The sequence below is a fragment of the Gobius niger genome (assembly GCF_951799975.1).
Source record: "Gobius niger genome assembly, chromosome: 16".
In the NCBI taxonomy this organism is placed as follows: domain Eukaryota; kingdom Metazoa; phylum Chordata; class Actinopteri; order Gobiiformes; family Gobiidae; genus Gobius; species Gobius niger.
The window spans coordinates 7,394,037-7,406,266 of NC_136867.1; the positions used below are offsets into that span (position 1 = coordinate 7,394,037).

Consider the following 12,230-nt stretch of genomic DNA (forward strand, 5'->3'; position numbering starts at 1 on the left):
AAAACACTTCACGTAACTTTATTTAAATAGGGAACACGTGGAAGAGCTTGGTAGCTTCTATCGTGAGCTTTTTCGGAGCTATGTGACATGTGGGAGAGGCTGTGTATGTGCTCCGTTTGCCTGGCAGAGCGCACGGACAAAGACCAGACGGGGATATATTAACACGTCTAAAGTGAGGTAAGAACATATCTTAGTATGTAAAAACGGTGGCCTATTCCTTTAATGTTTCTTATTTTAAGAAAATTAATGCTTGTTCCATTGGCAATCTTGTTTCAAGACGAGTCCAAACCTAGTCAAAATCATCATTAAGTCTTATTTCAAGAACAAATCGAGCACTTTTTCTAAGATATGATGGCATTTTTTCCAGTACACAAGCAAACATTCAGTGGAGCGGGCGCCTGAGCACCACAGTCAAGGCTATGACAGCGATAGTTCGACTGTACAGCTTGACCCACAGATAGTTCGACTTTACAGCTTGACCCAGTATGATGAGTAGGGATTTAATGTTATCCTCTAACAACGAGGTGCAGAAACTTTCTTTCACCACATCATGGACGACTCTTTCAGTCAAACAATACAAAGTTTGGAACTTAAGTAGAGCAGCCTTTACCTGACGCTACGAAGCTGCTCTCCTCAGGTTAGTGAGAAGCTGTCGCCTTGTTATTTTAGCTCTGATCATGATTATCTTCATCACATGAGGCTGTCACATGTGCTTGGGCACTGCTGTTGTGCCGCATTTGGAGCAAAAGAGCTGGACACTGCAAAAAGTATTTAACTAGATCAGTACAAACATCTCAATTTGAGCATAATGATCCAAATTTTTGTTGTTTTGACTAGTTAAGAAGTTCTTGGGCATTTGTCCTGGATTATTTCACTTGTTCTGAGATGTTTCTGACTCGTTTCGATACATTTCGTCCTTGTTTCAGGTCATTTTCTTTGCCAATGGGGTAAGAAAATTGGTCTTTCTTATTTCAAGCGAGATTTACCCTAGAACTGGTCTGAAATGTCCTCAAACAAGCGAAGCAAACTTGGTCCGATCAGGAAAAGTGTCTAAATGAGTGAAAACCGCTCAAAACAAGATACATTTCCTCAATTCAAGTCATTTAAGCCAATGCGTGATATTTCCTTTTGTAGTGTGGACTCTTTTCTCCAAACTTGTGAAAACCAAATAAGCTAATGATACATCTACCCCATAAAACTTGACATTCAACAGAACATCGCCGACTTTGAGCGATATTTATGGATAAGAATGAACTTTACATTGTGTAGGGAAAAAATACAATTAAATAAGGGTGCTTTCTAACCCGACCCGCCCACATCCCACGTTTGCTGTATATCTGAGGTACTTGATAAGAGCATTGGAGTATTAAAGTGATGATTCGACTATGACAAGATGTATTTTAATCGATTGACTGCACTACAGGGCCGTGCAGAGAGCTGTAAAGAGCAGGGGCTCAAAAATCAAAAGGGGCACTACCTGGAGTGTATCCGAGTCTCACTGGAATGGAACTAGAGGAACCATGGACTTTGCGGTCTTGATTTGGTCCATCTTTACAAATATAGCTTCCTTCGCTCCCCCTTTCAAACCATCTTTTCTCCTTGGCTAAAATTCTTTATTCACTGTCATCAAAGGTTTCTCTTCTCTCCGCTTCCCACAATCCTATTACCACTCCAGCGAAGCCCCGCATTAAGAAGACCACTCTAGCCACTTCCAAACCCCCGAAAACATCCACATTTTTTAATTCGCTCTCAATAAGCGACCTTTCCCTCTGCCGTGCCTTGTTTTGCTTTTTACTCACGGCCGCCTGTTGATTTATGCCGTCACAGAAATGAGCAGAATAATGCCCCATCTCCCCCGGCTCGCACGGAAAGCAGATATATATACACGGCGGAGGAGGAAAAAAAGGGGGGGGAGCGGCCCGCGAGCTGTTAGCCGTCACACACCCATTCCTAAATCATGACCGATATCGTGAGGAGGAGAGAAGGGGGGACTTTGGCTGAAATCACAGTAAAGTCTCTGCAATTTTAAAAACCCCAGGGCCTCAATAATTCAAGGCGTCGCTCCCCGAACACTATTTTCCCATCAGGATAAGCAGCTCGCCGCACCGACCCACATAGCGCTAATACCCAAGTGTGGGAAGAGAAGGCAGGTGGAGGTGGCTGCGCTACAGGCTCAGAGTGACTTTCGAAAGGTAAGGTTTAGACATTTATGCATCGAATGAAAAGAAAAGTCCAAAACATTTGCTCTACACTGCTAGGGCTGCTCGATTATTGAAAAAATAATAATCACGATTATTTGTTGGCTTTAAAAAAAAGGCGATCTATATTTTATTTATTTATTTATTAATCAAAACACTATGATGATATTTTTATGTTATCTGGACAGTCATAAAAGTACAAATGATTTCAAGTACGCCTTGATTAAAGAGAGGTCCCTGTTTCACACCTGCCCCCTGCTGGCCAGGCCCTCACACCTGCGCAAGCAAACTGAGCAGCGCGGCCTGATGACATCATCACACAGCGCCGTTTGTTTTTATGTCAGGTGAAAGCACGAGCCGTGGCACGTGAAAAGCGAAGGGAAAATAATCCCAGCGCCATGAAATAACGCAAGTCTGCTTCAGTGTTAATTTCGTCGACTAAAATATTTAGTCTTAATTTTAGTCAGTGTTATTTTTGACGACTAAAATTGGACTAAAACTAAATTAAAAGTTTTTCATGAGGCTAAAACTATGACTAAAATGTCCAGATATTTTAGTCGACTAAAATAAGACTAAATAAAAATGAAAAGGAGAGACTAAAATCATCCAAACTTCTATTGACCGTCTGAAAAAGCCTCAGATCATTTACAATCACTGTTAGAGGATCAGCTCTGAGCTTTGTTCATGTGGAGCAGCTCCATGAAGCAGAGGAACAAGATTAAATATGATTATAATGAATATTATAAATATAAGTCGACTAAATTAGTCTTAAATTTAGTCGACTAAATTAGTCTTAAATTTACTAAATTGACATGCAATTTTAGTCGACTAAAACTAGACTAAAATTGAAGATTTTTTTTGACTGAAACTAGACTAAAATCAAATTACACTAAGACTAAGACTAAGACTAAAACTACATTAAAATATGTTGTCAAAATTAACACTAGTCTGCTGTGCAAAAAATAAATAATAATAATTATAATTGCGATTATGCTAATTTGGTAATAGTTTACTGTTGTAATCGAAATCGTCATCGAATTTCGATGAATTGCACAGCCCTATACACTGCCACGATCACACAAAATACAGTGCACAAACGTGGAGATTCTTGGCTTCTGTTGCTCCACGTATCCGGTAACCACTTTTAGACGCCTTGCTTTTGAAATAGTTTTTTTTACACTATTTTCTGACACTTTTCCCTGGCACATAACATGCAGCCGCCTTTACACTGACGGCTTTCAAGGCTTCCACAAGAGAGTCCCGTACTGGGGAAGTTAGCTGGTGCGTGGTTTGTGCGCCCACCTGCACAGTCGGGCCCTCCAGCTACCGCACATCGCGTTCGCACTCAGGCAAGGCGGATGGGGATGTGTTTCGCCCGAGGACGAAGCGACATCGGGTATGAAAACGTTGTGTCTTTCGTACTTGACAGGCTCTGCACCCATTATTATTATTATCATCGCCGTTATTTTGGTTTCGAGAGCAATGGAATAGGGCGGCTAAACATTTGTAATTGCCAACTGTGGTCCAAACTCTTTTTTCCAAACCCACTTCCAACAGAATAGATTTCATGCTTCAGCGAGCACAGCGGGGAAAGTACACGGCTCTTTCAAAGGCTTGAGGACTGTTTTAAGTGTTGTTTTCGCTGATCACCAAAACGGTTTCGAGCAGGGATGAGTGAGTAGTGCAACGCGGTGAGGAAATGAGGCGTGTTTTATCAGGGAAAGAGAAAGGCATAAAAGTTCCAAAACTGGCACATCAGGCACTCTCTCTCGTCTCTGTCCTCAAAGTTTACAGCGATCCCTGGTATCGGTTACAATCCCAGACCGATGTATCACCTGCTGACATGACCCGTGCCTCCGTGTCTGTAGACTTTTCAGTAGGATATTTTTCGGGACAGTCTGGGCTCGATTCAGGATCCAGGACAAAAGCCTTGAATTCCGGACATTTGTTCAATGAAGGTTCTTGACATTTGGGACATACTGGGTGTCGTCTGTTTGATACCTATTCTAAAACATTTGTCATTTAGAGCTGGAAAACAGAACAATAAAGTAAATGTATTCCATAAAAGACCATTTATTTGACATTTGTATCATTTATTTGAGTCACTTCTTGTAATGCTGTCCCTGGACCAATCAGCATATATTTTTTTCGGTACCTGCTTTTGATACTGATGTTTCTTTGATGCCAGTAGTAACTTTTATTTCAATACCATACTGGCAGGGACGGCATTGATTTTTTTACAAAAGAAGAAATTGTATTAATTATTAGCGCTTATTTTATATCATAACTAATTGCCTAATGTCATTAATGTGTATGATCACTGTCGTTTTATGCATCTGATCACGATTTTTGCTAGAAAGACCAGCAAACTTTTTTTATTAGCCCTGCACTTCCCATACACAAACACACAAACATGACAGTGACCAGTAGATGGCAGTCGGGAGTGCACACACAGACACACACACACACACACACACACACACACACACACACACACACACACTGGGACCGAATCCCGGATCATGCAAAGCACGCTGAAGTCACGCAGAGGCTCCTCATCGGTCACGCTCGCTCGCACGCGGCTTCTCAAAACAAAACACTGAAGAAACTAGCTGATGGCTGGGGGATTGCGCGGATATTCTTTGTTTTTTGTTTTTTTGGCAACTGAACATTTTGCTGGCGACGGAAGATGAAGTGTGGAAGCTGCCGTGGAGTTTGTGGAGTTTCAAAGAGGCTAAACAGACACGCTACGACAACGATACTGCGGTGAGTCCACTGTTTACGCTGCGTTTCACGTCATATACGTGTATCTCTGTCAACTTTTATCAGGACATAAAAGACTCGTTTATGCTCTCATATCATTTTGCTTAAGGTAAGTGCATCGTTAGGGTTTAAATTAAGTAATGTAGCAGTTAGGGTTAGGGTTATGTTTGGGGTTAGGGTTATGTTTGGGGTTAGGGTTATGTTTAGGGTTAGGGTTATGTTTGGGGTTAGGGTTAGGGTTAAGGTTATATTTGGGGTTAGGGTTATGTTAGGGGTTAGGGTAATGTTTGGGGTCAGGGTTTTGTTTAGGGTTAGGGTTATGTTAGGGGTTAGGGTTAGGGTTATGTTTGGGGTTAGGGTTATGTTTGGGGTTAGGGTTTTGTTTAGGGTTAGGGTTATGTTAGGGGTTAGGGTTAGGGTTATGTTTGGGGTTAGGGTTTTGTTTAGGGTTAGGGTTATGTTTGGGGTTAGGGTTATGTTTGGGGTTAGGGTTTTGTTTAGGGTTAGGGTTATGTTAGGGGTTAGGGTTAGGGTTATGTTTGGGGTTAGGGTTTTGTTTAGGGTTAGGGTTATGTTAGGGGTTAGGGTTAGGGTTATGTTTGGGGTTAGGGTTTTGTTTAGGGTTAGGGTTATGTTTGGGGTTAGGGTTATGTTTGGGGTTAGGGTTTTGTTTAGGGTTAGGGTTATGTTAGGGGTTAGGGTTAGGGTTATGTTTGGGGTTAGGGTTTGGTTTAGGGTTAGGGTTATGTTTGGGGTTAGGGTTAGGGTTAGGTTTGGGGTTAGGGTTAGGTTTGGGGTTAGGTTTAGGGTTAGGGTTAGGTTTGGGGTTAGGGTTAGACCACAGTTTATAGTAAAATCGTTTTGCCTTGTTGTGTCTGTAGTAAACGAGAGTCATCTGTAAAGTAAGTCCTCTGTGTATTTGCTGATATGTCATACTTATTTTAAGTCTGAAATGTAAAAGTATATCTGAAGGTAAAACATGTACAACTAACACGGTGTGCTATAGCCCCACCTAGAGTTTGCATCACAAGCCGCCACTGCATATTGGTATGGTTTAATGGTACCCAGCCCTCATATGTATGCTTTAAACATCCGAAAGAAAACACTAGCTTATTTCAATGAGGATTTGAGGCTTTGACTTTTGAAAAAGGCTTGCGTTTGAACGAACCATCCAAGCCCAGAGGATGAAGACGCACCTGCTCAGTCGATCAATTGTATGGGTTATGCTCCTCTCCTGACAGTCGAAGGGCTTCACTATAGAGAGACGCAGAGACAGGGCTGCAGCCGCCTTTCCTCGCATGCACACACCTCTCTCAGCTCTCACAATCACATTCAGTCTATTTGGGGCCTTTTTGCTGCACAAAGTACCAGTCTAAAATGAATGACACGGCTTTTACAATGCGCTGGCCTTACCGGGGGGAGGCTTCCATCCGCTCGACGCCAAAAAACGAACCCTAGAAGAAAAGACACAGGACGTCAGCTGCACTTTCTAGTTTAAGTCTCTGCAGCCGCATATAAACAAAGGCTTGATGAAGCGTTTTAATAAGTCATGAGACCATTTTCTGTGCCTGAAAATGCAATCCGCTCTAATACACACCGCCCCGAGCGCTCATCCAAGATCCGCAATGGTTTAACACCATCCCGTACGAGTGTTTCGAAAAACCGCCGCAGTGTGAGTGAATCGAACTCTTTAAAGAGTGTTTAAGCATCGCAAAGACCGCAATTGTTTTAGGTGACGTCACTTTGAAACTGTTGACGTAGATTACCGACACACATGTGAGGACAAATGTATTGAAAGTTGTAAAAGTTCCCAGTAGAGCTTTTTGGTGGTGATGAAATGGGAAAACTGGATTAAATTTGTGGGTTTGTTTTGTTGACATGAGACACAAAGACTGTTAGATATTGTGCCCACTTTCTGTTACAAAATATGCAACAAGTTTTGTTTTTATGGGTCACTCAAACCAGGTAAGAAATAAGACTATTGAGAAAGGCTTCGGAAAAAAAAAAAACTTATGAAAACTTATGAGGTACAAGGAAATTTGGTGTTGGTGTTGGCATGATCTAGTTGTGTGAAGATGTTGTCGGAAAATAATATATAATATAATATATAAATCAAAGTGAGTTATGGTAGCAGGTACTGATGTATTGCTAGTGTTTTTTCTGTGCTTATTATTATTATACAATCCGAACTAAATCATACATAATTTCTAGAAATTACCGCTGAATGTATCAAGTACCACATTTACTACCTCGGAATCGCTGCTGTAGTATCCTTGAATGACCACACAAGTACTAGTAATTACCACGGTAAGTACCATGGATTTACAGGCCTTTTTTTATCTATTAGTTACCATGGTATTACATCACCTGATATCGCGATACAATAGGTAGCGTTCATGATTTAGAATGTGATGATGTCATAATGTCAGATGGAGGGCAGGGCCAATACAACTCTATGGGAGAAATACAGTTTTCTAAGAAATCTCAAAAACTAAAAAACAAATGTTTTTCCTCTTCAGTGTTTGATCGCGATTGGACTCACAAACCTGTGATATTATTTCTATTGGACAACGTCACACTCATGTTTTTGCATATTCTCACTACTTTGTGACGTTTTTTCTGAGAAAATAATTGGAAATTAGTTCATATGTGCTGACAGAGGAGATAATGAACTTTGTGACAGTTTTTGTTTCATGTGGATTCCTCCAGTAATGACTGAGACATGAGCCAAAAAACAAAGACATAATAATATGTATTTTGTCAGTTACCACTGTTACCATAGTTACCATCAGTTGCCCTCCACCCCAATTTTAAACTATAGGCTCTTTAGAATGTTGTGATGTCACGTGAACGCTACCTATATTGTTTGTAAGGCAGCACAATATATTGCAAAAAAAAAAACATTGTATCGACGCATTTTTTGGCAAACTCAGCCTAAAGTTAAGCATTAGTTAAAAATGTCCTAATTAATTCAGTTTTAGTCTTTTTTTGACACAATTTGCTAAAAAACTACTAACCATTGTAATCAAACACAATTAGAACGGAACATATCGATGAAACGGTTTCGTGAAATATCGCAATAATTTCGCAATAATATCCTGACCGCGATATTGCACCGTCGTATCACATATTGTAAGTTACTTCAATATCGTGCAACTGCGCCTGACAAAAATCGCGATACGGCGATGTCTTGCGATATGGCCGTTTGGACGATTAGTTGCTTTAAGTGTCTTCCCAATCAGGCTTTGCTGTTTGTTGCTATAAACTTACTTCCGTATCGCATCTTTAAGAATAAGAATAGGCTCCAACCTCGCAGACTTATCCGTCGCTTCTCTCATCTTTAACCGGACCCGCTCTCTGCGCACAAAGCCCCACATTGAGCCCCCTTATACATCGCATCCCCCCTCGCTCCGCGCGCTCTCCCAACTGTACGTGCACACAGCAAGAAGGAGAAGAAGAAAAAAAAAATCTTTACCTTTCAGTGCGGTGCGCAGCGGAGCCACCTGTTCCACTCGGATGGGCTCAAAGGCGCGCGCTGTCGCCACGAGTCGCCCGCGTGTTCGCCTCTACTCCGGCCAGAAGAACCGAGGCGTCATCCCGATCCGTCCATCCCTATCCAGGCGTCCTTACATCCAAGGCAGTGATGAGGATACGCGCTCCGAGCCGCCGCCACCACCACCACCAGCACCAGCAGCGAGGGCGTGTGGGACTATACTGCCCCCGTTGACGCTGCTGCTGCTGCTGCCTGCCTGCCACCCATCCGCCCACCTCCCCCCTAAGTCCCGGTGGGAGGGGGCAGCAGCTTCACCGGAGAGTGCGCATATATACGTAGCTGGGTTTAGAGAGAGAGGAGTGCGGGGAAAAAAAGCCTAAATGAAGTTATTTCCAATTGAAATGACTGAGAATCACTGCGCCCTGTCGGATCTGGGAGTTGAACTCACGACTATAGGGTCCCCATGTTGCACCGCGCAGCTAATTAAAACCTTTGCGTCTCCCAGAGCACTTTTTCAACGCGACAAGTGAACAGGGAAAGGAACTGGAGGAGCGCAGAAGGGCCACTGGCTCTAGGGCCACCGGTCCCGCCTCAACCGAGCTTTACCCAAATCTAAAAGCTAAAAAGAAAAGCATCAAAATAGTGAGAAAAAGAGGATGAAAAGTCAACAAAAACATGAGGAAAAACATAGACAAAAAACCTACAAAAACGTGAGAAAAACACGGACAAAAAATGATAGAAAAACATCATTAAAAAAAAAACATCACTTTTGTAGGTCTTAGCTTTCAAATGAGGCGTTACATTGTTGATCTCCAGTCGAGAAGCTTTTAGATTTGGGTAAAGCCCAGTATAAAAAAAACATGAATCTAAAAGTAATTCCGTGGAGTATGGTGTACCACAAGGTTACATTTTGGGACCACTATTATTTATTATTTATATTAATGATTTTGCTTCTGTTTCTACGACCACCTTTCCAGTTCTTTTTGCTGATGACACCAATCAAAAAAACAATAATAAAAAGCCGAACTGGGGAAAATGCACTCGTTAATGTTAAGGCGGGTGGTAAGAGGTTAAAATATGTATTTGTGGAAGTATCACAATTACGCTAATTTGGGCCAGGCTGGTCAGAGTCCAGGGCTGTTTTTCAGTCCCAGTCCGCCCCTGCAAGTGAATCGAACTGCAAGGTGGGTGAAGTGTCTTGCCCAAGGACACAACAACAGCGTCCATGCAGGATTCGAACCGCCGATCTTCTGACCGCAAGACAGCCCGCTCTCTCTGCGCCGCCGTCGCCCCAAACTGCTAAAAGAACAAGAATGTTACTTTTAGACCACGCGGTTCCCAAAGTGGAGGTCGGGGCAGCCTGGGGGCTCACGGGACACTGACTTGGGGGTCGTTTTGAGACAGTATTTTTTACACTGAATTTGATGTATTTTTGATTTAAAGTGAAATTAAGCCACATATCAAAATACAGTATCTAAACTAACATCATTAAAACATATTTTAAATGTTTTTGCCTAAATTATTATAAATGCTAATTAGACTTTACTGAGAAGTTTGGGAACCCCTGTTTTAGATCAACCATAGTCTTGCCCAAAGTCAGCGCCCTGCAGGAGTCCAGCTTCCACCTTTCCCCGACATTCAGAACACCTCTGGGGAACAGCCACTAATATAAACCCGGGATGGACTCACATAGGGTCGTCTTCTGAGTAGAGACAGCAGAGGCCGCACAAGAGGTGCTACGGGGGAACAAAAAAAGGGACAAACAAGGAGGTATCCGGGCAAGACTCACAGCCAAGCCACACATGCCTTCTGTCACGACTATTGTTCTGGCTAGTTCACTGGAGAATAAAACAGATGAACTGCTAAGCTCTGTCCAGAAGATGGTGGAAGACTGTTTTCACAGGAGGAAGGAGGAGGAGCCGACCAGTGCAGGACACCACGCTCTGAAATAGGCAGCCAGTCAGGTTCCCTCCAGGTGCTATGGTTTCCACTACACTATGCCTGATCCGGCCCGCGAGATGATTTAATCCGGCCCCCGGCCTGTAGAGCATAAATTCCAGAGTATGTTAAAAAAAAAAAAAAAGGAAGTCTGGCCCATTCCTGTGCGGAGTTATGAATTTTTAAATAATAACCAGAATGCTCATTCCAGCCACAAGGGGGCAGTTTAAATGAAAAAAAAAAAGGGACAGATTTTCACACGTGTCCACAGAGGGCACTGACATAATAAGAGCTCAGGATATGAACAACACATTATAGCCATTTGGTAAATGGACAGTCTGCCCCAGGGCGGCTGTGGCTACGATGACAAAACTTGTGGCTCAGGCTTGTAAAGTGCAATACAAGTGTAAGCCGTTGTTATTGATGAGGCCACAGTCAAGTCGGGGCTTTGACCAAATCACAGCTTATTGTTATAATTCATTTATTGTGAACATTTTCTCAATAGTATTTTCCTGTTTACATTACATGCGGCCCCCGACCCGCCCGTGGGAGCTGAGTTTCGCCCCACCACCCAAAATGAGTTTGACACCCCTGCGCTACACGCTGCTGTAGTGGAAACCATGCGGGTCAGTTTGGCCCACGCTGGCGGCACGGCTCAGTCGCAGCGGCTCAGGACTAACACCTGAACATAATTTCGTTGTGCGGTTGTACAATGGCAAATAAAGCACTTACTTACTTAAAGGGGGGGTATTATGCAAAATCGACTTTTTCAAGCTTTCCATCATGTTATTATGTCGTTCCCTCATTAAAACATGCCTGAAGTGTTGCCTTGGCACATTCACGTATTATTGAGTCATCTGTAAAAACTCTGATGGCGGCCATTTTAGGGATAGGTTTGCCTGAGTCCTCCTAGGAACGCCCCCACCTCCTGGAGACGCCTCCGAGCTTTCGTCACCAGCCGAGTAACCAACCACTGCTCCTCAGCAGAACCCCCTCCTCACTGATGCCACAGACAGCGTGTGGAGGGGGCGTGTCGGAAAGGGTCAGAGGTTCTTAAAGAGACAGAGGCCTATTTCAAGACATTCGCTACAGCCATTTTGAGAGAGCAATTTTATACAAGGCAGTTATTCTAATTTACTGCATTTACAGACCAACAGAAGGTTTGGTCATCATTAGTAGTTTGATATAGACTGGTGCTATGTGATTGAAAAAAGCATAATACCCCTTCTTTAAACACTTCAGAATCTGCTTTATGGAAACTCAGATCTTTCATCTGTTGCAGCACTAAACCTGAGATCAGAGGCCACACACTCAAATGCCAGAGAGAGAGACAAAAAAAAACACTCAGCCTTTTGAGGTTAGGTTATTGTAGTCGTCAAAACCTCAGTATCGCTAAACCTCGCTGCTCATTTCTCATTTCTATCCAGTCACACAAACCAAAACCTTGATTGCACATTTATTCCTACATCTATTGTACATCTAACATTTTTTAAACCAGTTTTCCATCAAACAAACCCAGATTTGTGTTTTCATTCATCCTTTGATTTCAGTACTCCAAAAGTTATTTTTAGTTTTACTTTTGCAAACATCGACACTAAAATGAATGACATCTGCGCTCATCCCACGTAGAGCTTCCTCTAATAAGCCGGCGTTGGGCAGAGGCTCACCTGGAAGGACCTGCTATTCCCCGAGCGTGGCTGACGAGAGGAGGAGCAGGCGGAGCACAGCTGCAGGTTACTCTCTCTCTCCTCTTTGATCTGAGCAACACGTTTGTTAGACGGGCTCTTCCTGTCTCACGATGGAGGCGCTGCTCGGCGTCGTGTTCCGGAAGGCGGGGT

The 12,230-nt window shown here is 42.9% G+C and overlaps 1 protein-coding gene across 1 annotated transcript in view; it reads right to left on the reverse strand.

The window, feature by feature from the left end:
• Positions 1–877: 877 nt before the first annotated feature.
• The window catches only part of nrd1a (nardilysin a (N-arginine dibasic convertase)), a 104,942-nt gene continuing 93,589 nt past the window's right edge, over positions 878–12,230 (reverse strand). The window contains exon 32 of the mRNA XM_079573851.1: positions 878–895. The gene's annotated coding sequence lies outside the window, so the exon portion shown is untranslated. The remainder of the gene's footprint in view (positions 896–12,230) is intronic.